This window comes from Grammomys surdaster, unplaced genomic scaffold, assembly GCF_004785775.1.
Source record: "Grammomys surdaster isolate TR1022 unplaced genomic scaffold, NIH_TR_1.0 129, whole genome shotgun sequence".
Classification (NCBI taxonomy): domain Eukaryota; kingdom Metazoa; phylum Chordata; class Mammalia; order Rodentia; family Muridae; genus Grammomys; species Grammomys surdaster.
The window spans coordinates 19,457,007-19,481,927 of NW_021604587.1; the positions used below are offsets into that span (position 1 = coordinate 19,457,007).

At 46.0% G+C, this 24,921-nt stretch overlaps 1 pseudogene; it reads left to right on the top strand.

Annotated features, from left to right (window-relative positions):
- Window positions 1-23,017: 23,017 nt before the first annotated feature.
- On the top strand, window positions 23,018-23,987 carry LOC114610838 (annotated as a pseudogene).
- The last annotated feature ends 934 nt before the right edge of the window (window positions 23,988-24,921 follow it).

Consider the following 24,921-nt stretch of genomic DNA (forward strand, 5'->3'; position numbering starts at 1 on the left):
TTCTCTTTGCTTGTAAAAGCCTTTGTCTCTAGTTCTGAGGTGGGCTTGGTGGCACAGGCTGAACAATTGCCTGGCCACCTGGAGACAGGACCTGTGTGTGGATCCCGGAGCTGCAGCTTGGGCTAGGAGGTGAGGTGAGGCTCTGTAAGGGACAAATTCTAAGACTGATCTTGTGGCCCTGCAACTTTTCTAGAATGCTGCTGTCTGCCTGGTGTGGAGAGGAGGTAGAGACTGTGAATACAACAGCCTCCCACACTCACATAGCGTGTGGGTCCTGCAGCTTTACAGGTTAGCCTGACGGTGAATCTGATATCTGAAAGAGGCAGGGTGAGTTACCAAGGGCTCCTATTAGTAAGCAGTTTGATGTAAATGCAGTGAGGATCTCCAGACTCGAAAGAGAAGCCATATCCAAGGCTAAGGTTAAGTATGAAGACACTGGTGAGTTACAAGTAAGTGAGTGGAAAAGGAAAAGCATAGTGACATCCAGAGGTGTGTGTGTGTGTGTTGGAGGGAGTCACTGGTCACTCAGAGGCCTGGTTCATTGCACAGCGGGGAGTGATTGTGAACACTGAGCAGGATCATTAACACATGGAGGATGGACTATTGGCACACAGAGAGGACAGTTGGCACATGGAGGAAGGAACATCAGTGCAAAGGGGATCACTGATAGAGAGGACCACTGGCACATGGAAAGAGGAGCACTGACAGAGAAGAGTATTGGCACATAGAAGAACTGTTGGTCTGGGAGTTGTGGCTCTCTGGAGACCATGTGCCAATTGAGATGTCACTGCAGATTGGAGTGGGGAGAGTGAACTCTGGGCAGGGTAGCCTTCGGTAAATGGAGGCTTCTCCAAATATGCTTTAAAGACTTTAACAACAACAACAACAACAACAATAATGATAGCTAACATAGATGGCCCTGGCTGTCTGACTGGATGTCCACCCAGCAGACAGAACATAGCTATGCCTTATTTCTTTGTTCATCGTCAATTTGTGTAAAAGACCAAAAATTAATGTTTTTTTCATTTAGGTAGAAGAGATTTGCAGACTGGAGAAAGGGAGGAAGAAAGTAGTAATTCATTTGTACTGTTGTCTGGGGACATAAGTATAAAAAAAATTATGAATTCAAGAATCCCTGGTTCCCGCACAAACACAATGAAATCTCATTTTCTTATCAACTGACCCTGGCTCCTTGCAGGACTGGCTAGAGTATGATTCTTTGTTACCTGCAAAGGTCCATGAGAACATGTCAAGCCCTGATGGGACTATGGGACATGTTTAGGGTGACTTAGAGTGCCCCCTAGTGGGACCGTGTCCCAACTGTAGCACCTCTGCAGCCTGGCTGCAGTGTAGAAATCCCAGGACCCAGGACACTGTAGGGCCACCAGCAGAGGGCTTGAGTATGTGATTAGACAGTGTATTATGATTGTGAAAATGTCACCATCTTACATGTTTAATAGGCAGGAATCTTCCTTATGTCTCCTATAAATGAACCAGTTGCTTGGTTACTTCACACCGGCTTTGTGAATACCACTATCATATGTGGGAGAGTGTTTGCAAAGAGGAACTTACAATGTCCCAGTTGAACATGACCTGTGGGATTTGTAGGGCAGTTTATTAAGTTCTCTTTATATTTATTCTCTTTCATTTATATTTATGGAGCTCAGTTGTCTCCCTCTTAGGGAAGGTGGGAAGCTTTTTCAGTTCCTACCAGTGGAGCTGAGTCTGTGGGACTGTGCTCCATAGCTTTGGGGTCTGATGGCCCTGCCTAGAAGAGTTATCCTTCTGTAGCTCCTGCTTCTCAGACACACTCATGGGACCCTGCCTTCTGTCACTTCTATATGGTAGTCTCAGTGGGGCAAATTACAAGGGCTGTGAGTAGGCCTAAGGCAGGACCACATCTGTGATAACATCATTCCCGACCACTCCATGTACAGTTTGATTGCAGCTTCCTCCCCTCTTTGACTGGTACTTCTTATCCTCACTACTCTATTGTCTTTCGTCTTTCACAATTCCATCCGGTATGCTTATTGTTCACATGCATCTGTATGTCTAGAATATAAAATCCTCAATGGCAGACATCAAACCAGAGAAGCTGTGAAGGGACCGTTCTAGTACAGAAGGGAGAAAGCTTGGGAAGGAAGGAGTCCTCCTGAAACCTGAGGGAAGTCCCCAGGGGCAAGATTTGTGTTTGTTGTCACACTTACACAGTATGAGACACAAATATTGGATGGTATACAGATCTTGAAGGCACAAGTCACTATTTGGCCTTAACTACTTATCTACTCAGGTTATTTCTGGTGGTGTTACCCATCTTGTTAGCCTGGTGGCCAGTGAAGATCCCTGTTAAGCCTGTGACATCCCCCTAAGGACCTTTCATGGCTCTGTCATTTGTGATCCTTTAGCATCAGCATCTTTGGCTTTAGAGCCTTTAAATGTGATTGATTACCCAAAATTCCCGGCTGCCTGCTATGGCTCAGAGATGGTTTGAGTGTGTCCCCTGAAGTTTCATGTGTTGGAGACTTGATTCCTGTCAAGGTACTGCTAAGAGGTTGTGGTGCCCTTAAGTTCATCAGGGGAGGTGCTTTTGGAATGGGTTGACATCATTCTCAAGAGATTGCTAGTTCCTCTGAGAGAAAGCCGCCATAAAAGAGCAAGAATAGGCCCTGAATTTGTCTGGGTTCACACGACTCCAGGAGTGCATACCTCTGCTATTGTAGTGCTGGCTGCCTTGAGAACACAGGGTGGCAGGGCTGGAGAAATGGTTCCACCAATAAAGGCTGTGATCACAACCGAAATGTCAGGAGAACATCAGAGGTCTAATTCTCGGGGCTGCCCAATCTTAGACGTTCTGCCTTCAAAGCTGAGATATGATTAAACCTCTAAGTTTCCCAGAATCGGGTATTTTGCTGAACTGACAGAAAAGAGACAAAGACATCAGCCATTTTAGTCTCTCCCACCTACCCACCCAGAAGCTGAGTGTTCTTGGGACTGGTCTACCTAATTATTGTGCTGTATTCTCTTTTGTTTCAATTCCATTGTTCTGCATGGCTCTTTTTCCCTATATGACCCACATGCTGAGGACAGCTGGTGCTCCTGATGCTCCATAGTGGTTTCTGAATACACTTGGATATATTCAAGGCTATGTCCACACTACTAACTTCAAACTGTCCTTTGCTGGCACTCTATCTCAAAGCACACATCCTCCATCCTACAAGGGATCCTGACATCGTCCCACTATGTCTCCTCATTGACAACCCATCAACAGCTTCCCTTGGTTCTAACTCCTTCCCTTGGTTCTAACTCCTTCAGTCCTGTTCACCTCGACTTTCCAAAACCAAAGCCTCATGTCTTTCCCTAGATGACCAAAGAAGAATTCACACTTGTCTCCTTTGCTTTCTCATGCTCACTCTATCATTCTGTCAAGGGCTGTCCAACTTGAAGCTGGGGTGACTTGCAAGAGAAGCCTCTGACTGTGTCTTCAATGGGCTCCCATTGCTTGTGCTAATGTGACGTTTTTCATAGAGAAGGACAAACCAAGCCCTTTCTGCTTCTCACCTTGACCAGTGGTCAAGGATCCAAGTCTTACATTCAGGGCTTCCCAAGGACTTTCACCTCTGCTTGAGACCCCCTTGCAAGCTAATATCCACATACGCTCCTCTCAAGTGTCATCTGTCCAGAGACACTTTCTCAGCTGCTCTTGTCCGGGTGCCCTGGCTCAGACAGACAGCTCAGCCTCACCCTTCCTTTCTAAAGCAATTATACTCAGCTCATAGCATGGCTGCATGTGTGTTTTCCACATCCTCCATTTGAGTGTGAGCCGGTTGGGCACAGAACAAGGCTGACTTAGATATTGTGCTGTTAGTCCACAATGCTGGCACATAGTAGGTGTTCAATGTACACTTAATTAATGAATAGCTGCTTTTCTGTGGCTGAGACTGAGGTTTCTCACAGGTCTTTAGTGGACACTCTTGGTCTAAATGTCTGTGCTGGATGTTGCTGCCTCTGTGATGCCTCTGAATGTTTAAGTCTCCCTTTGCCTCTCTTGTTTAACTCCACCTGTGCCACCCTCTCTCTGTGCCTCTCTTAGCTCTCTGTCTCTGCTGAAATCGATGAGAGAGGCACCTCATGGGTGAGTGAGTGTAGCCTTATATTCTCGCCAGGCTTGCTCCTCGTCTCAGGGTAGTTTTAGCACCTGCTTTTTAAAATTTCCTGGCATCACTGCTCTCTGTAGCACCTACAGATTGTTGGTTTATTTCCCTTGGTGTCTTGGTTAGTTGGTTTTGTTTTGTCTCATTGTTTGTTTTTTTTGTTTTTGTTTGTTTTTTTGTCAACTTGATACAAGCCAGGATCATCTGGGACAAGGGTATGGCAAGTGATAAGATTCTTCCACTGGCCTCTAGGCAAGTCTATGAAACATTTTCTCAATTAATGACTGATGTTGGAGGGCTCAGTGGTGCCACATCTGGGCTGCTATTCCTGGGAGAGCAAGCTGAGCAAGCCGTGAGAAGCAAGCCAGCGAGCAGCATTCATTGTCTCATTGTCTCAGCTCTTGTCTCCAGGTTTCTGCCCTGCGCTCCTGCCCTGGCTTCCCTCAGTGGACTGTGACTAGGGATGTGGGCGATGAAGTAAACCTCCCCAGGTCACTTTCACCTATGGTCTTTATCACAGCAACAGAGAGCAAACTAGGACAGCTGGCTGGGTTTTAGGAGGAAGCCACAGGTCAATTTTTGCAGAAGTGTTGGAGCAATGGGGCCAAGGAGACAGCACCCTGTCTGATCCTCCTTGTGCACGCCTTCATGGTTTCTTGTTGGTCCTAGGATAGAGGGGGAGGGACGGAAGAGGGGAAGGGATTGGGGAGAAAGAGGGGAAGGTGGTGAGGGAGGGGAAGAGGGAGAGAAGGAGGGAGAGAGGGAAGGGGAAAGGAGGGAGAGAGAGACAAAGCAGGAATAGACATTATGTCTAAGAACTTTTATTAGTCCCGCCTTCCAATTTCCTGTGTTCATGGACTGGTACTCATTCCTTTAATTCATCACAGCGAATATGAGAATGGTGTCTGGAAATGGAATCTCCATCCCATTTCTGCTTTGAACCTTGGCCAGAAAACTTCTTCCCAGTTCTCTCCAGAGCAACAGCAGTCTTCAGTATAGTCATCTAATAAGAAAATGGCCACTGGTAAGAACTAATGGATATACAACTGCTAAATAAATTGACATGGACATTATTTTGAAATCTTTACTATAGGGAATCTGTCCCTCCCCCATCCCCAACTGTGGACTCTGAGTTCTAAGAGTTCGTAAATCAACAGTGCCATCCCCTGTAAAGACCTGGGTCCCACTCTGCAGGCTGACTGCACCCTTGGTTCCGGTTCCAGTCAAGTTGATGCTATGAGGAGAAGAGAAGAGGAGAGGGGAGGAGAAGGAGGGGAGGGGAGAGGAGAGGAGGGGAGAAAAGGGAAGGGGAGGAGCCTCCACCTCACACCAGCAGGAGGCTGTCTTGTTTTTAGTGGAGGTGTGCTGTTGATTATGCCAAGGGGAGACAGTGGGCTCAAACTGCAGGCCTTATTCCTTCCCTTCAGTAAAGACAAGTGGGACTGTTGATCATTATCCATGACCCACTAAAAAGAGGCAGGAAACTGAGAAGACACAGTGTGTAGAATGTCCTTCCTGAAGAGATGGGCCTGTCTTTGAAGAGGTTGCCAGTACAAATGATTATTTCCCTAATTTTCAACTGTGGGTCTAACACTGATTTAAAAAAAAATAAGGCCATATATTTCCATGGGTGTAATCCTGTCTCACCTGGTCACACTTGGAAATTTTATATATTTGCATATTTACGCTATTGCTCAAATGCCTGTGAGGGACTCTAGAGCATGAATATCTTCAGTGGTAGCAAATTTTCATGATATAAGGTTTTCTGTTTTTTTTTTTGAAAAATAGCCATATGTTTATTTATATGAACAGCAAGGTAGGTAATGAGGATGCAGTCACCTGCTACACCCACTGTAGGAGGACTAGAAAGTGGTGACCTTGTCATGGTGACCTTGTTGTGGTGACCTTGTCATGGTGACCTTGTCAGGATGACCTTGTCAGGGTGACCTTGTTAGGGTGACCTTGTCAGGGTGACCTTGTTAGGGTGACCTTGTCAAGGTGACCTTGTCAGGGTGACCTTGTGGGGGTGACCTTGTCACAGTGAATCTGAATGGAAGCATTAGCTGCTGTTTGCTGTTGGACTTTAAAAAGAAAAAAGAACAAAATTACTTACTTTTATTTTACATGCATTGGTATTTTGCCTGCATGCATGTCTATGTGAGGGTATAGGATTGTCTGGAACTCCAGACAATGGTTGTAAGATTGGTTGTAGATGGTTGCAAGCTGCCATGTGGGTGTTGAGAACTGAACCCAGATCCTCTGGAAGAGCAGCCAGTGCTCTTAACTGCTGAGCCATCTCTCTGACTCTTGAGCTGGATCTTCCAGATTCTTCAGAGCACACTAGACATCTTTACAATGGTGTGTTTGCTTTGAAAAAAATGGAGGAAGGGGCAGGAGAGATGGCTCAGCATTAAGAGCACTGGTTGCTCTCCCTAAGTTCCTAGCACCCACATGGCAGCTCACAACAACCTGTAACTCCACTTCCAGGAGATCTGACACCATCTTTTGGACTCCTTGGATATTGTATGCATGTGATACCCAATGAAAATCAAGCAAAACACATAAAATAGTCAAATTAAAGTAAAAAAATGGAGGGACAAGATAGTAATTTCATTGTAGCTCTTCTTTCTAATGTATCTTTCATGACGCTTCTGATCCCTCGGCATATCAGAAGAACACAGTTTCCCAATTCCAGAGTGAGAATACTGACGCTTGCCTTTTGTTTCTAAGAGTTGAAGGAGATACTGTGTGGCAACTTCTACATGGACAATGTTGTAAACGAAAGTTGTCAGCAGTAGTGGCATAGACTCAACCCAGTACCTGAGTGTGTGCTCTGTGATAGAATGCCAAAATATATGATTCAGTGTGTGTGTGTGTGTGTGTGTGTGTGCGCGTGTCCACGCAGTGTGTTCTCCTGTATTGAATTTTCTAGCTATCTCTCGTTGGCAGGTAGAGGCATTTGGCAAGTGATACCATCATTGACCAGTAGGTGGCAGAAGCTGTCCGTCATGGACACTAGTTTGGTTCCAGTCTGTTTCAGAAGATCTTTCCCTAATCTAACCAAGGCTTTATGGCAATGCTTAATCACATGGCAAGGAACATGCAATAACTACTGGTATTTCTGTAAACACACATGCTAAGAAGCAGCTGCTAGCTAAGGAGGAGGGAACATTCAGCTAGAGGTCTCCTGAGGACAATCTATATAAGGAAAGTCCTACGAGAGGGTTTTTTTTTTTTTTCCATCAACCAGTCAACCTTCCTGACTCATTGAAAGAAACATTTAGAATCCAGAAGGACAGTGATAATACATGTTGTGATTTGTAGTGTGGTTGACGGCTGCCTGTCTCCTCCACTCCCTCCCCTCACAGGTCTAATCCTGGTGTCAAGATCACCTACAGAGCGCGCCTGCAGGATTCAGTTGCACTGTTGCGTGTGTGCTTGCTTCTCTTGTTCTGGCATCTTGCCTTTCTCTAGTCCTTTCTCTAGAGGAAAGTTTATTTGAAATTCATTCTACCATTAATAAAATTGGCACCAGATGGATCTGTAGCTGAAGATATATCTCAGCCAAACGAAAAGTGGAATCTGCCGAACAATGGGTAACAAAGGTTTCAGTACATGCAGAAACTTTGCACAAATATTGTAATGGTGGTAAAATACATAATAGTCTGAAACTCATCTCAGTGTTCTTTATTTATAGAGAGGGCCCTGTAGTGTAGGCCAGGCTGGACTAGAGTTTATAATCTCTAAAGCCCTCGAATTACAAGCTTGTGCCACCAGTCCTAGACACCTTCACCACTTGAAGGTATTTAGTCCAGTACTGCTAAGTATCTTCACATTCAGCACACAGAATTGTAGCCCTGTATCCATTACACCCTCTGATGAACACCACAGGTTCCTTTAGCCACTGACAACCACCATCCTGCTCTCTGTCTCTAGGAATGTGACTACTCCAAGCACCCCATATAAGTGAAATCATAGAGTACCAGTCATTTTATGATGGGACATTTTATGTATTATCTATTATATATTCCTGTTTTCTCCCAGATAAATAGTATTCTATTGTACATATTAATTTCTAAAAATAATTTTATTTTACTATTTTACTTATGTGTCTTTGTGTACATACATGCATGTGAATGTGTGTGTGCGTGTGTAAGTGTGTGTACATGTATATATGTATATGGCCATAGAGGCCACAAAAGGTTGTTGGATTTCTGGAGCTGGAGCTACAGGTGGCTGTGGGTCTGTGGAATTGAACTCCTCTGCAAGAAGAGCAAGCTCTCTCAAATCAGCCTCTCCAGCCCCTGAGATGATTAATGTTATATGCCACCTTGACTGGGCTAAGGAAGGACCAAATAGATGGCAGACATTGTATCTGGATGTAGTTGTGAGGGTTTCTGGATGAGATTAGCATTTGAGTCTGTAACTGAGTAGAGGATTTACCTTCAACAACATGGTTAGGAATCCCCCTGTCTGTCCAGGGTCCAAATAAAACAGATGGAAGACTGGTGCACAATCTCTTCCTGAGCTGAGGTGTATCTTCTCCTGAGTCTGTACTTCAAGGCTACTTATTCTCAGACCTTTAGACCTGGAGACCCCCCACCCCTGCATCCACAGGCCTGCACTTCAATGAGCCACCACTCATTGGAGCTTCGTGGGTCAAGATGGTGGTACCCTGCCGTAATCCCAGCACTGAGGAAGAGAGGCATGAGTCTTCAGGCTAATCTGGGCTACATACTAAGACCCCAACAGTATCAACATCAGCAAACCAGTGCATGGACCAATAATATCTGCAACTGAGGAACACAAGGCAGTCTGAGAAACAGAAAATCTTCCCTCAAAGTTACATTGTTGAGCATGTGAGGGCTAAATGCAGACTGGGCTCTGCCACACGCAACGTGTGCACCCCTGCTGCAGACTGGGCTCTGCCACGCACAATGTGTGCGCCCCTGCTGCAGACTGGGCTCTGCCACGCACAATGTGTGCGCCCCTGCTGCAGACTGGGCTCTGCCACACACAACGTGTGCGCCCCTGCATGCTCTATTATCTAGTTCAAGCTTCTGCTCATCGAAGCTCTTGTTCTGATGAGTTAAGCAATAGCGGCAAATGGAGGGGGCCAGCAACATGGCAAGGAGTGTAGGAAGAAAGGAGGGAGTTGGGGCCAGGCCCTGGATAAGGATCCCTGTGGAACCCGAAGTCTGCATATACTTCACCAAGTCTGACCTTCGGCTGCCCTCCTTGGCTTTCATATAAACTCATCTGTTTGATCACAAAAGCCTAATACCTTCTGTGGCTTTCAAAATTGGGCATGTGGGGCAGTGTTTAGCAGGGACTGAGGATCCTGGCTGGGTTCCAGGGCCGCCGTTTCAAGGCTAGAGGCTGCAACCTTTAATTTGGGGACCACTGTGGTATTGTTGGTATTATTCAAGGGTTTGGCTTCAAGAGACTCAGCGCTAGTGTCTGTGTTATTTCACAGAAATTGGTACCAACTGTTGGCATGTTCTGTGGTAGTGTTGGTTCCCCTGTTTGCTAACACCTTTCCAGTGAGCCCGCTGGTGGGAAGAGCCTGTGGTCAGTTTGCTGACTTACACATATCAGCTGCGGTGGTGTCTCTCACTCTTGCTCAAAAATTTTCCCAGGCTCCGTGCACGTGCGACATCTGGAAAAATAACAAACCAACCTTTAGTGTTTGTCCTCTAAGTAAGTAGAAGTGTCATGGCTTGTTTTCTAGTGAGGAAGAGAGAGAGAGAATCTTGGCATATCTTACAGGAGTGCCATGTCTCTATAGCTCAGCATTTATGTTTGTCATACCTCATGCCTCAGCATCCAGGGGGAAGTAGAGTGGAACAGTGTCTGCATACAGCCTCTGCTTATCTTCCTGTTGACCTTAGTTCACCTCTGACTTACAAATACCTAATATGAAGCAAAATGCTATGTAAATGTTGTCAAGCTGCTAACTTCAGGTTAGTGGGACATTTTATTGTGGCTAATTGATTTTTCTACTGTAATATGTTCCAGTGGGTTGAATCTGAGGATGTAAAAGCTGTAGACACAGAGGCTCCCCACTCCTTTGGAGGGCTCTTTCCCCTGCTATCTATTATACCCTGAGGAGATGCTCACAGCTTGTCAGCTTCTCTGCCTTGGGACAGTTCATGTACCTTGCTGTGGGTTTCCGAAGGTCACTTAATGGACACACTGTGAATTCTGGTTATTGTACATGTATGTCATCATGCAGCCACCACCCCACACAAGTGAGACACACAGCATGCCACCACCCCACACAAGGGCCCTGACCATTTTTGCAATCCTATTCTTTTTCCCAGGCCCAACAGTCAGGGACCTGCTCAACATCAGTATAGTTCTGCCTTTTATAGAATTTCATATAAACGACACCAAGCAGTGCATCATCTTTCGTTGCCTGGCTTCTTTAACTTAACTGTTCTACCACTGAGACTTGGTCATGTCCTCATGAGTTAGTAGTGGATCCCTGTTGATGACTGTCTGAGGGTTTCTGTTGCTGTGAGGAGACACCATGACCATGGCAGCTCTTTAAAGGGCAATATTTAATTGGGGCTGGCTTACAGGTTCAAAGGTTCAGTCCATTATCATCAAGTATGGCACTGTCCAGGCAGGCATGGCGCTGGAGAAGGAGCTGAGAGTTCTACATCTTGTTCTGATTGCACCCAGGAGAAGATTGGCTTCCAGGCAACTAGGAGGAGGGTCTCAGAGTCCACCCCCAAAGTGACACACTTCCAACAAAAACAAGCCTACTCCTAATAGTGCTCCTTCCTGGGTCAAACATTTTTAAACCACCACAATGGCCATTGCCACAATCTAGATTTCCCTTAACAAGTTGGATATTTGACATGTTCACAGCTTGAGGCAATTATGAATCAAGTTACTATATGTGTATATATATATGTATATATATATTTGTATTTGTACATACGTATTTATATATATTTATATATGTGTTTATGTATATAATAGGCCATATGAAGGCATGTGTTTAAATTCTAAGATTTCATTAAATTTTTCTTTCAAGATGGCTATTCCATCTGTATCAAAATGGACATCATTAACCCAGAATGTGTCATCAGCTGTTTTGGAACCCATAGTGATCTACTTGTCTGGTGGTGTTTAGAGACCGTGCTGCCTGGTTTTATGTGTCAACTTGTCCCAAGCTACAGTCATCTGAAAGGAGGGAACTTAACTCAGAAAATGTCTCCATAGGATCAGATGTAAGGAATTTTCCTTATTAGTGATTGGTGAAGGAGGACCCAGCTCATGGTGGATGGTTCCACTCTTAGGTCCTGGATTCAGTAAGAAAGCAGGCTGAGCAAGCCATGGAAAGCAAGCCAGTAAGCAGCATCCGTCCATGGCCTGTGCATCAGCTCCTGCCTCGAGGTTCTTGCCCTTGCTTGAGTTCCTGCCCTGAGTTCCTCCAATGATAAACAGCAATGTGGAAATGTAAGCTGAATAAACCCTTTTCTTCCCCAACTTGCTTTTTGGTCATGGTGTTTTTGTCCAATCAGTAGTAACCCTAACTAAGACAGAGATGTCTTATAGGATCACATATGTAATTAAGTTGCTTGACCTCAGTGGAAAAGATGCTAACATATCAATGGATGAGATGACCCTTGTTTTGAACTCTAGGCTCTGTAAAGGCTTACTGAGGGAGACACACCCATCCTGTTACAGTGTGTGTGTATGAGTCTTGTCTCTCAAGTGTTCTTTGGGTCCTCAGTTTTATGTCCATGCCTCTAATGGCAGTTCCAAGTTCCCCCTAGGTTGAGATAATGCCTAAAGGCCAGAGGGGAAAATATCTGTGGAGAATGATTAATGACAGAGACATCATCCTGAACTGCTTAGTTCCCAACCTTTATCTCATGTGCTCCAGGGAAGGGCTCCATCAAGTTTAAATACAAGATGAAAGTTGGGGAGCCAGGAAAGTCCCTGCTGAGTACTTGGAATGAGGCTCAGTAGTGCTGTATCTCACATCTGGTAAAAACTGATACCCAATTAAAAGAAAAGTATTGGAGGAAGAATAGTTGTTGACATGGCCTTGGTTTGAAGCTTCTTGCAAGGTTTGTAGACTCCACACATCCTTTGGGCGCACTGGGTTTGGGCAGCCCCTGAATCACTCTGTCCTACCTGTGGAGACAGTGATTCATAAGTTTGTGTACTATTTAAAGCACAAAGTAGTTGCTTCTCCTAAAATCCTTTGGCTTCCTCCCCGGGAAATCACTTTAAGCTTGCAAACCTCATGGCAGGAGTAGACTCCTGGCTCCCACTGTAGCCTGGGTCATGTGATTTGTGGGATCAAAGGATGTGGTTTACTCATCCCCAGGCAGGGTCAAGGGTCAGGTTCAGGTGAGGTTTACCCTGTCTAAGCCAGGATGGTGAGTGTTTCAATGTTTTTCATTCAAAGAAATGACTAGACACAAGAAAGCATCTTATTGTAAGCTTATAGCTCACACTTCATCTTTTAAAAAATCTGAGCATCCTGTCTTGGAGACCACTTTGAGGATCTCTGTACCCATTCAGCCGGCAGCACATAACCCCCAAACTGCAGGTTCTAGGTCTCCCTTGGGGCTAGGTGTGTGTGTGTGTGTGTGTGTGTGTGCGCATGCCCATGTGAGAGGCCAGACATCAGGTATTTTCCTCCTATCTCCACATTATTTTTTGAGGCAGGGTCCCCCATTGACCCTGAAACACATCAGTTTGGCTAGAGTGGTCAGCCAATGAGCTCTAGAGATCTGCCTGTCTGCCCACTCTTCCAGGTACTGAGATTGCAGATGTGTCTGCACCTGGCTTTTACATGTACACTAGAGACACAAACTCAGGTCCCCCATACATGTACAGCAGGCGTCTTAGCAGCTGAGATCTCTTCAGGTCCTTCCTTGGGGTCAGCTTCTCTGGTTACCCTCCATTGCTCTTAGCAACCAACAGGGGACAAGATCCTGGATAACTAACAGTGGAGCTTAGCCTCTCTTAAGCTTCAGCTTTTAACACATCTTTCAAAGATGGCGGTGTACAGTATGACCTCATCTGTCCCACACCCCGCAGTCCCGGAGTAATCCCAGAGTGTGAAGCAGCATGCAGTACAAACCCAGGTTGCCCAGTAAAGGCTATGTTGGGAAGCAGTATTATTTTTCTGATTTGAAATACGTAGATCTGAAGGGAGCTGGGAAACAGTGGGATTTAGTAATAAAACAGCTATAATTATGGGAGAGGCTTTTTATTTCAATTTTGAAACACAGTGAACTGTATATGCCACTTTAGAATAATTCACAGTTAGAGGAGGGTTCTTTCTCCTGAGGAGTGCCTCTCTGTGCTTGTGGGTGCTGTGAGACAGGGCCTTGGGTGAGCCTCACCTTCCCTTCATGCCACATGGAGGAGGTTTCTATCAGAGGAGCATAGAGCCATGTTTTCCTCTTGTGAGAATCAGTAGGAACAGTTGGATACCCACAGGCCCCCTGCTGGCCACCCTGCTGGCAGACTTGCCTGGAGCTCCCTGCAGACATAAGGCTATCTGGGAACCTTGACCACCCAGGGCATCCGGATGGGTGGCCTTCCCTTTTACCCACACAACTCTCTTCAGCAGTGTTAACACTGTCAACTAGAGAGCCACTGTGTAGTAGTGGGCCAAACAGGAGGGAAACTGGGACACAGATGCAGTCTGGTCCCCTGTTATAGGATACCAGGTGATGGGTGCCTGGTTGGCTTAGAGTCTAGAATAGAGGCCTGGCCTGGCCAAGGTGGGGCTAGCATGATGAGTTCTGTGGTTAAACAGGACACAGGCTTCTGGTGTGGATGAGGCAAGGCTGGCCTCGAATTGCACAGTAAGCATGAATCAACAGAATGGAGGAGTAGGGTGTGTGTCACGAGGTGTCTTCCTTCCCAAGCAGAGCCATGTGAGGGCTGGGACTGGCCCCAGTCGGGGCTTTGGTAAAGGCTACTTCCTCTTCCCCATTCCATTCCCCTCCTCTTCTCTCCCCCACCTCCTCCTTCAATGTATGGTTTCCCTGTGAAGTTCATGCTGGCCTAGCCTTACGATTCCAGTTCTCCTAAGAGTTGGGGTGATGGGTTTGCACTGCCATGGCCACCTTTGTTTTTACAGTCACTTATTACTCTGATTTCCTGTCTCTTTGTTCTTATGTAAGAGCAAAGAACTGTGTCTTGCTTATTTTTCTGATTATCTGTAGGAGCAATAGTACAGGCTGGTGCTTAGAAACTTTCAAGAATCTGTCTAATAAGCCAAGTAAGGCATTGGGGTGGGTCTCTCAAGGCCCTGGTGTAGGAAGACACCAGATGCTACTGTGCAGTTTAGCATGACAAGACAAAGACTGGATTAGAAGAGTGGTTTGGAGGCTGGAGAGATGGCTCAGTGGTTAAGAGCACTGACTGATCATCAAGAAACCCTGAGTTCAATTCCCAGCAACCACATGGTGGCTCACAACCATCTGTAATGGGATCTGATGCCCTCTTCTGGTGTGTCTGAAGACAGCTACAGTGTACCATATAAAATAAATAAATCTTTTTTTTTTTTTTAAGAGTGGTCTGGGTCTGTCATGGCAGAACAAAAGGAGAATGTCTCTGGTTTGGATTTTCTTGGAGAGGGTCACTTTCTTGGCCATGCTTTGTATGCCTCTATAAAGGCTGGACTCTTACATGTAAGATCTGATGTAACCATGTGCTTTCAGAAGCCTCCTGGGGTCTGGTCTAGCTCAGATAACTCCTAGGTTCTAGGAGCTATAGGTCCCCAGGCTGTCACCTACTCCTCAACTCACTCTGTAGCCGTGACCCAGGTGGCTAAGCGTGAGGTACAGAAGGCTGGCCGTTACAGACAAAGTTAAACTTTCTCCTTAAGCTAAGTGAGCAGTCTCAGGTGAAGCTGGACACTTACGTAGATAGAACATAAAGGACTGCCAGGCTGTGTCTGGATGTTGGTTAGATTTTGTTCTCAGTTACTAAATGAATATTGTTTAATTTAGTAGTTTAATATCATGCTTTGCTTTGCCAATTTAAAAGAACTGTCCCGATTTTCAGGAAATAGAAAATAGTTTATTTGGAGCCAAATATGAATGACCATGTCCCAGGAACATATATCCTCCTCCCCACAAAAGTCATGAGTCAGAAGACTGACCAGTTACAATGGTGAGGTGGTAAGACTGTTAGATAGATGAGCTACAGCAGGGCAGGAGGTGGGGGAAGAATTTCTTCTAAAAATCTCAGACATAGTTTTATGGTATTCTTCGCCGTAGGGCTGGGGGAGGGCAGAGTCCTGCTAAGCTCAGTGACACATTCTGAGTTCACCTGTTAGTCATGGGCGTGTTAGGTCAGATCCAAAGTTAATTGGCCTGAGATAGCCCAAGGTAATACCAGCTCACAACCTACATTTCACTTTTCTCAGTCCTGATGTTCTCGTCAGCCAAGGTCAGGCTGTCTGCAGGACGTCTATACAGAGATGCTTGAGTCGGTGCCAAAGGCACTTTGTTACTAAACTCTGCCCCCAACCTTCAGAAGTTTTGCTTTAGATGCAGCTTCTCCAGGGACTTCAGCTCCATTTTCCTTGTGTAGCTCATCGTTATAGAGGCACGGAGTTGAGTTGTCTACCAATCTGTGCTTTGGTTACTGTCTTTTTTGGTCATGAAGTTATAACTCGCTAGAAGCTACCTAAATTATTAGCAAGGAGCCTAGGGCACGCTCAGAAAGAGGACCTGAGAGTTGGCAATAAGGGAAATATACAACTGCAGGAAGCCATGGGAGCCATGAGTCAAGCATTGCCCAGGGGCTCCACACGGGGGCTCTTTACATCTCCAGGCACACAATCCTTTCCTGTGCTGTGTGCTAGTAATTAGGGCGCAGATCTGCCTGAAGTTGGACACAATTTTTGTCAAATAAAAAATGCACAGACTGCTACTACTTTATCATCTTTAGTCAGTTTAAATTTGTTAAATTTGTTTTTGACAATTTCTAGCAAGTTTGCAGAACATACTGACATTCTCACTGCTACCCCTCTACCATGCCTGCCTATTGCCCCCAACACTGAATCTGTTTGTCACATCTTGTGGTTTCCTTTTGTTTTGTGACCCACTCAATACAACCAAGGCCTTCTGGGTGACCTTGACTTTGGAGCTGTATTTTGGAGCCTGGTGGGCTGAGCAGAGGATAACTAAAGACAATGATTCTTCCACTTTCACAGTAGCCAATAGTTCAGAAGTAAAGGGCAGAGCCCAGGAAGACCAATTCTCTGCTACGATTGATAGGGCCAGGGAAATAATTTCTTTCTGGTTGAACAAATTGCCCAACCCTCATGGCTTTACTCTGGTATGGAACAAGAGCTAGTTTTTGTATGTATCGTAGCAAACTTAACTAGCTCTTTCCCCAAATGAACCTCAAATGCTCCCAGAATCCTTCTGGTGTGCTTTCATTTGCTAACTGTGCTTAGCCACAGGTACAGGAGTCAGAGAGCCAAATCTCTAATGTTTGAAAATGATGTTTTGATGGAAGAGGTTAAAACGTCTCCAAAATGTATAGAAGATTGTCAAGTGACATAGACTATAGGCCAAAGACAGAATATACACACTTTGAATTTTAAGCTGCATCTCTCATGGAAGATTGTCCCAATGGCGGGCACGGGGCAGACATGGGGCGGACATGGGGCGGGCATGGGGTGAGGGGGTGACAGTCATTTTGTCATTTCAGCTCTGACCAGCCACTTTTGCCCTGTTTATTCACTTCATGTTTTCTCTTCATAAATTATTTTCAGAGTCCTTACAAATGGACCCAGGAACGAGTTTTGACCTGCTTTCTGTCCATGCGTGTTCTGCTGATCTTCACTACCCACCTTTGAGGGGTTCTAAGCTGGCCCCTGGTGCTTGTGAAGGAGCAGGTCACTGCACAAGGCGGCCAGCCTTTTAGTCCCAGCAGAGCTGCTGTGTGGTTCGAGCCACAGCCTGCTTTTACCTGCTTCTCTGTATACCCTTTCTTCTCTGATTGCCGTTTAAGCCATTTCAGTTCTGTCCAGCCCAGGCTTTGCCAAGTGACCTGTCCATGTCTCCCCATGGCAATGTTTATTTGAAAATGTAGAAGGAAAAATCTCAGATAGAAGCAGTTCATACATCTCTGATATCTTTGAAATTTTACATTTTATTTATGTGTATACGTGTTTGTCTGCTTGTCTGTTTGTGTGCAGTGCCAGAAGAGGCCAGAAGGTGGTGCTGAATCACCTGGAACTGGCGTTACAGGCAGTTGTTTACCACCGTGTGGATGCTGGGACCCAAACCTGGGTCTTCTATAAGAGTAGCCAGTGATCTTAACTGCTGAGCCATCCCTCCAGCCTAACTTTTAAATAACTTTTAATTTCATAACACTGTTAATGGTTTGAGTGTACTCTACGTTGCTAATCTCTCATTGTGCCTAATTTACAGATTAAAATTTCTCAGTGGTGTGTATGTATTCACATATATACACATATATATGTATGTATTCACACACACATATATGTATGTATTCACACATATATACATATACACACACACACATGTATAAATGCAACCTGGTTAGTTTGTTTAGTGTGGCTAAAATATCTAATGTATGGAGATTTGGTACCAGGGACTTCCTCAGCCTCTTCCTGGCTCTTGTCTGTTCTTGTCGGTATGTTCCCACTCCTCTACACACAACCTACATGGAGGTTGAAGATAATTTCTTATCTCTGAGAAACTTAACTTTTCCTACAGAGCTGACCTGGAAGGCTTATTTCCCTCAGCTGACCTCCTAGAGATGTGGAGGAAAAGTAGAGATTCAGCCAGACGATGGAAATGAGAAGAGAGGACTGGCTGCCTTCCCACAGCACGCTAGGGTAAATGACTGGGATGCAGCACGCTGGGGTAAATGACTGACTGGGATGCACCACTTTTCTGGACAGAGATGTCCACAGGTGCTTTAGTTGTGGTGCTCATGTGACTCGAATCAACCTGGTACTTTGAAAGCGTGTGTCTGGAGGAAGAGAGGTGACTGAGCATTCCAGAATCTGCTTTGTCTTTAGTTTCTCAGGTCAAAAATTGAGAAAACTTTCTGTCCTAAGGACCTTCATTTTTTGAATAATATTTTAAAAATAAAAGATAATAACATCATTCCTCTTCCCTCCCTTACCTCCCCCAATCTCTCTCAGGTCCTTCTCTCTTCTCCCTTTCAAGTCCATGGCCTCTTTAGTTATTATTGTCACACACACACACACACACACACACACACACACACACGTATAAATGCACTCTGGTTAGTTTGTTTAGTGAGGCTTGTATGTATGTCTGCTTTTTTAGTGTTGACCACTTGGGGTTGGATAGCCACCTTGGGTGCTCATATCTAGGTCAGACTAATTCTCTCTCTCTCTCTCTCTCTCTCTCTCTCTCTCTCTCTCTCTCTCAGAAGATTTTAATTACCATAGATGTTCATCTAGGAGTGAGGTCCTATGTGATTTCCTGCACTTAGGGCCTTTAAAATTGGTTCCCGAGGCTGGGGAGAAGGTTCTGTGGGCAGAGGACTCACATGAAAGTGTGAAACCTGATCTTAGATCCCTAGAGCCCACGTGAAGCCAGATGAAGTCATACATTTGTGAGTATTCCTACAGTGATATGGGAACTGGAGACAGGAGAATCCATGGATAGTCCAGTTAGGTTGGTATGTGGAACAGCACACAAGAGACCCTGTCTCAGACAATGTGGAAGATAAGGACCAGTACTCAAGGTTTTCACCTGACATCCACACATGCATCATGGCACACATCTGTACTCAGCAAGAATACACACACACACACACACACACACACACACACACACACACACACTCACACACACACTCATATATCCACACACATAAGTTTTTTAAAAGTGTTTTTTTTTTAAAAAAAAAAAAAAAACAACCCAAAACCATTAACCAAACAGTTAACAAAATTACCTGTAAGGAAAGTTGAAAAGAGGGAGTTTGGGGTTAGAGTCTATGTCTCTGAGCTTTTATCCTTGTATATGTTTGAACATGGCCTAAGCTACCTGTGTGGATTTCAGAGGAGGAAGGAGAGGGAGGACTGTGGAGGAGGAAGGAGAGGGAGGACTGTGGAGGAGGAAGGAGAAGGAGGACTGTGGAGGAGGAAGGAGAGGGAGGACTGTGGAGGAGGAAGGAGAGGGAGGACTGTGGAGGAGGAAGGCTCCAGCACAGTCAGAGGAGTTACCTTGGCTTTCTAGTGTGTAGGCCTAGGTCTAAGCTCAGACACAGTTGGTCTAGCTGATGAGTTACAGGCCAGGCACTCAAGGTCACAGACACTTTTGTTTGAGACAGGGTTTCTCCAAGTAGTCCTAGCTGGCCTTGAACTCACAGAGACTCAGCTGCTTCTGTCTCCCAAGTGCTGGGATTAAAGGTGTGCACCATCATGTCTGGCAAGTTCACCGACTTTGAGTCTAGAGTGGGACTGTCCTTGTTCACTGTGAAGTCACAGGGACTCATGTGAAGTCACGTGTGGTGCTGGCCCCTCTCTGTCTCAGTAACTTCTGTTCATTTTCCTCTTGTTTACTGGATGCCTCTACCCTGAGCCACATCTCAGTGCTTATCCGCCCACCATGGTGCTTATCCTGTGGAAACACGGGCCGGGCCTGTTTATCTTGCTTATTCACTTCAGCAGGTGAGAGGACATTGTCCTGGGAGAATGGAGACCAGGCTGCTGTCCTGACAGGGTTCAAACTCTTCCTGGGGATATAGGATTCAGTGCCTTTTATGAGCCACAGGTGGGAGTTGACATTTTATACGTAATGTGACCTACACAGCACGACTTATTTCTTTCTCCAGCTCAACTCCTTCCCACCACTCCCTTGGGTATTTTTGAAATATGATTCAATGTTGTAAGGAAGGCCTTTGAGCCTAAGCACCCACAGAGACTCTGCTAACGTGAGTTTAATTTTGGCAGTGATTGTCTCGTGGTTACTCTGCTCTGAAGCCAGACCACAGCAAGGGCCTGCCTCCCTCCCCAGCCACCACAAATTGGGGAGTGGGGCTCAGGAACTAAAGAAGACTTTCATCATCCCCTATGAGAGGGAGACCATAAGGGCCTGGGCAAGAGGTGGTGAAGGGTTGTATACCCTGGGGACTCTGTTATAGCTGCATTACCCTACAAACTGTCCAGCATGGACCAGACTTTAGACAGTCATCTGGATGGCTTCATGTGCTCAACTTTTTGCAAATGGTCCTTGCTGAAGGTCACCACCATCCCAATTTTTTTTGGACACAGGCAGTTATGTGAATTCGGAGTTTTTTTTTGTTTTGTTTTACTCCAGCACATTCTCTCTACCTGTTTCCTGTTTCTGATCTAGCTATACATGAAGCTGAATATTTGCAGATGAAGCCTAAGAGGTCCTACACTGGAAACTGGATTCAGTGACTAAGGTAGATCTTTAAGGCTCTTTGCCCAGCTAGCCCAGCCTACTTGTCAACTTCCAGGTCAGCAAGAGAGACTGTCCCCCAAAAGAGGTGAATAGAGCCTGAGAAATGATACCCAAGATTGTCCTATGGCTTATATGTACACCTACACATGGGCACATGCATGCTTCCCCCAGCCCCACAAGCTAAATGTGCATATAGGACCTCAGGGAAGATCTGGTTGGCACCTGGATGTAGAAGAGAGTGCAGAAGGAAGCAGGAAGCCCTATGCAGCTGACAGGAGCGTTGTCGGGTGAGACTGTATGGGAACTCCATCAACCAACCTCCTTGTTTCCAAGCTAGCTAGAGGTCTCAGATGCAGCAGACGCTCCATGGCAGATGAGTACAGGTATCCTGATCTGCCTCTCTTCCAGGCAGTATCACTTAACCTGCTCAGATAGGAGAAGGCGGAGTCTGCAGCCTGAGTCTCCCTCTGGGCCTCAGACACCTACATGACAGGCTGGAAGGGGAAAGTGGGGTTTGGGATGAATGCTGTGGTTCCAAGCTCTCTCCTTGGATGCCTGGATGCCTGAGAGGAATGGGGGTCCATGGTGCACATTTCCCCATGGGGCAACTTCACACTAGCCAGGAAGGGGAAAGAGGAGCCCTAAACAAGCAGGATCCGGGAGTCTGTGTTGAGTACTGGAGGGTTTGGAGAAGAGCAAAGGCCTTCTTCAGGGACCTTAGTGTCAGAGCTTGTTTAGGTAAAGGCCTTCTAGTGAAGCAGCTCTCTGAGATGATCTTAGCTTGTTCATATTTCTTTATTGGGAGTGGATGTGAACACATACAGTTTATTTGGTATGAACCAGGGATTATATACTTTTTTGGGGAAGAGTGTGAGAATATCTAGGAAGGGAAGGTCACTGGCTGAAGGCTAAGGCTATCTACTCACCTCATTAGCATGGAGAAGGACTCCAGGTGCTGTTTTCGTGACTGAGTGCCCGTGGTCCTCTCAGTTGGTAGTCCTGGGTCCATGCTCCAGAGCAGGCCTGAGAGGGTGGGAGCCGGTAGCTCCACTCCTACCATCTCAGATCGCTGACATCCATAGGGTTTTAGCATGCCCCACAGCACCCATTCTTATGCTTGTCTGGTAGTGCGTTCCCACGTGCCCTGCAGTCAGGGGCAGACACAGGAGGATAAAAGGATCGGGGGGAAGGAAACAAGGCTTCTTATGTAGACCTTTGAGTTAGAGGTGAATGACTTAGTTTTCGGGGACCCGGACAGCTCATGAGTTTACTCATGAATCTTTTACTTCACAGATTTTAGATTTCATGCATCTCTTAGTCTTCTATGCAAAAAGGTCTTGGGTGGACTTAGGGCAGAGCCTCTCACAGAACTAAGGGCAGAGTGAGATGGCAAGGACTTTGTATTTGAAAGGGTCCACGTAGAAACTCATGAGTGAAGGCCTTCCCTCCCTCCAGCCACAGAACTCAGACTTGCTCCTGTAGTATCTCTGCGGGATACATGAAGCTGAGCTATAACTGCAGGATAGATAGGGAGGTAGGTTAACCCTGCCCTGAAGGGAGCCAAGGAGAACATGACTGGAAAGGGCTAGTGTATGATCTAAAGGCTCCCGTCCCTGACCTGGACCCTACTGAAGGAAACTCAACACTGAGAAGTACTCCCACCCTCAGGCACCTGCAGATCTCAAGGATCTGGGTGACACAGTGTAGGTGTCCAGCAGTTCGAAGCCATCAACATGAATGTGTTGTATGCTGTTAAAAGAAAAAAAAAGATGTTTATCAGAAGGTCTTCATGGTAAGATCATAGAATACAAAGAGTGGAATGGTGTTTATGGCAGATTTTTATTATAAATACACACAAAAATATAGACTTCTAGAAGGCTTAAATGGGGGTTGAGATTAAAGGATACAATAATGCCTTTACATGTGGTTTGGGCTCCCCCAGACATTTCCAGGGCTCCTAAAATCCTGATGAACAGATAGTTAATGCATACATGCTTTCTCGCTTTTTGGAATGTCTTACCAACAAACCCCTCACCTATCTAAATACTCCTGCTAGTCTGACTCACTCTCCCAACCTACCCGTTCTCTCTGCTGCCTCTCAGCTCTACTGAGTCGAACCCACCCCATGATTCCTGCCACTGTGATTTGATAATTTTTTTTTATCATCATGGGTTTTGTTGGTATCATTCATTCTCCAGTTAATTTTCTATTTGAAAAATATAAAAACTTATGCCTAACAAGAGTACATTTTTTTTTGTGGGGCATAAAATGACAGTTCTGTGCACCTGAGCGGGAATGTGATGTTTAAACCTCTTTGGCAACTTGACTGGATTTAGAATCACTTAGGAGACACACTTCCAGGCTCTTTGCCCCTCCCTGTTCCAGAGACAGCTGCATCTTCTCATTCAGTGACAGCCTCATCCCTTAGAAATGACGGTGAATGTTGGAATGAACGGATTTGGCTGTTGGGTGCCTGGTTGTCAGAACTGCCAGCTCATCTGGCAAAGTGCAGATTGTTGCCATCAGTGACCTCTTCATTGACCTCAACTACATGGTCTACATGTTCCAGCATGACTCTACCCATGGCAAGTTCAATGACACTGTCAAAGCTGAGAACGAGAAGTCTGTCATCAACAGGAAGGCTGATACCATCTTCCAGGAGTGAGATCCCATTAGCATCAAATGGGGTGATGCTGGGGCTGAGTGTGTTGTGGAGTCTACTGGTGTCTTCACCACTAAGGAGAAGGCCAGGTGCGGCCAGAAGGGTCATCATCTCTGCTCCTTTTGCTGATGCCCCCATGTTTGTGATGGGTGTGAACCACTAGAAATATGACAACTCGCTTGAGATTGTCAGCAATGCTTCCTGCACCACAACTGCTTAGCACCCCCTACCCCCACCAAGGTCATCCATGACAACCTTGGCATTGTGGAGATGCTCATAACCACAGTCCATGCCATCACTGCCACTCAGAAGACTGTGGATGGCCCCTCTGGAAAGCTGTGGCATGACGGCTGTGGGACTGCCCAAAACATCATCCCTGCATCCACTGGTGCTGCCATGGCTCTGGGCAAGTTCATCCCAGAGCAGAACAGGAAGCCCATGGCATAGCCTTCCATATTTCTGTCATGGATCTGACATGCCACCAGGAGAAAGCTGCCAAAGATGATGACATCAAGAAGGTGATGAAGCAATATCTGAGGGCCCACTAAAGGCATCCTGGGCTACCTTGAGGACCAGGCTGTCTCCTGCAACTTCAACAGTAATTCCCACTCCTCCACCTTTGATGCTGGGGCTGTCATTGCTCTCAATGACAACTTTGTAAAACTTGTATCCTGCTACGACAATGAATACATTGACAGGGTGGTGGACCTCATGGCCTCCATGGCCTCCAAGGAGTGAGAATCCCTGGACCACTCACCCCAGCAAGGACATGAGAGCAAGAGAGAGGCCCTTGGCTGCTGAGGAATCCCTGTCCCAACTTAGCACCTGACACAAAGCATCTCCCTCACAATTTCCATCCTAGGCCCCTACAATAGCAGGAGGGGCCTAGGGAGCCCTGCTCTCTTGAATACCAACAATAACGTTTTCTGTACACACACACACACACACACACACACACACACACACACACACACACTCCCTCCAGGTATCTGTTTCCAAAGAGGTTTAACTGAGGAAGGAAGGCACGGCACTGTCCCTGTCCCATGGACAGCCATCCCAAGCTGAATGTAAAGAAACAAAGAAGTGTCCAGCTGAACACCAGCAGCCCTCTCTCTGGTTTCTGACTGTGGATACAGTATAGCCAGCTACCTCATGCTCCTGCTGCTTTGTCTGCTTCTCCAGGATGGACTGTGCTCACAAACCATAAGCCTGCATAAGCCCTTCCTTCCTAAGTCTCATTTACTGGATGTTTTGTCAGAGCAATGAGGAAAGGTTCTAATGGTTACAGCTGGGCACTTGCTGGATCCTGTACCTTACATTCTATTTGAGATACACGATTAATTATTGTCGGCCATCTTTACCATTCAGTAAAGTACAAGAAGTTACTCCTGTCCCATTGCTTTCTACACTGCTAACTATCTCCTACCAGAACACCCTTCCTAGGCTCTGGGAGCTACTATTTACTATGAAATCATATCATTGTTCACTCCAAACCCTCTATGTGTGTGTGTATCCCCCCTCCTCTCCCTCTCCCTCTCCCTCTCCCTCTCTCTCTCTCTTTCTCTCTCTTTCTCCCTCTCTCTCTCTCTCTCTCTCTCTCTCTCTCTGTGTGTGTGTGTGTGTGTGTGTGTATATGTGTCTTCCTCAGATGTCTTCCTCAATAACTTTCATT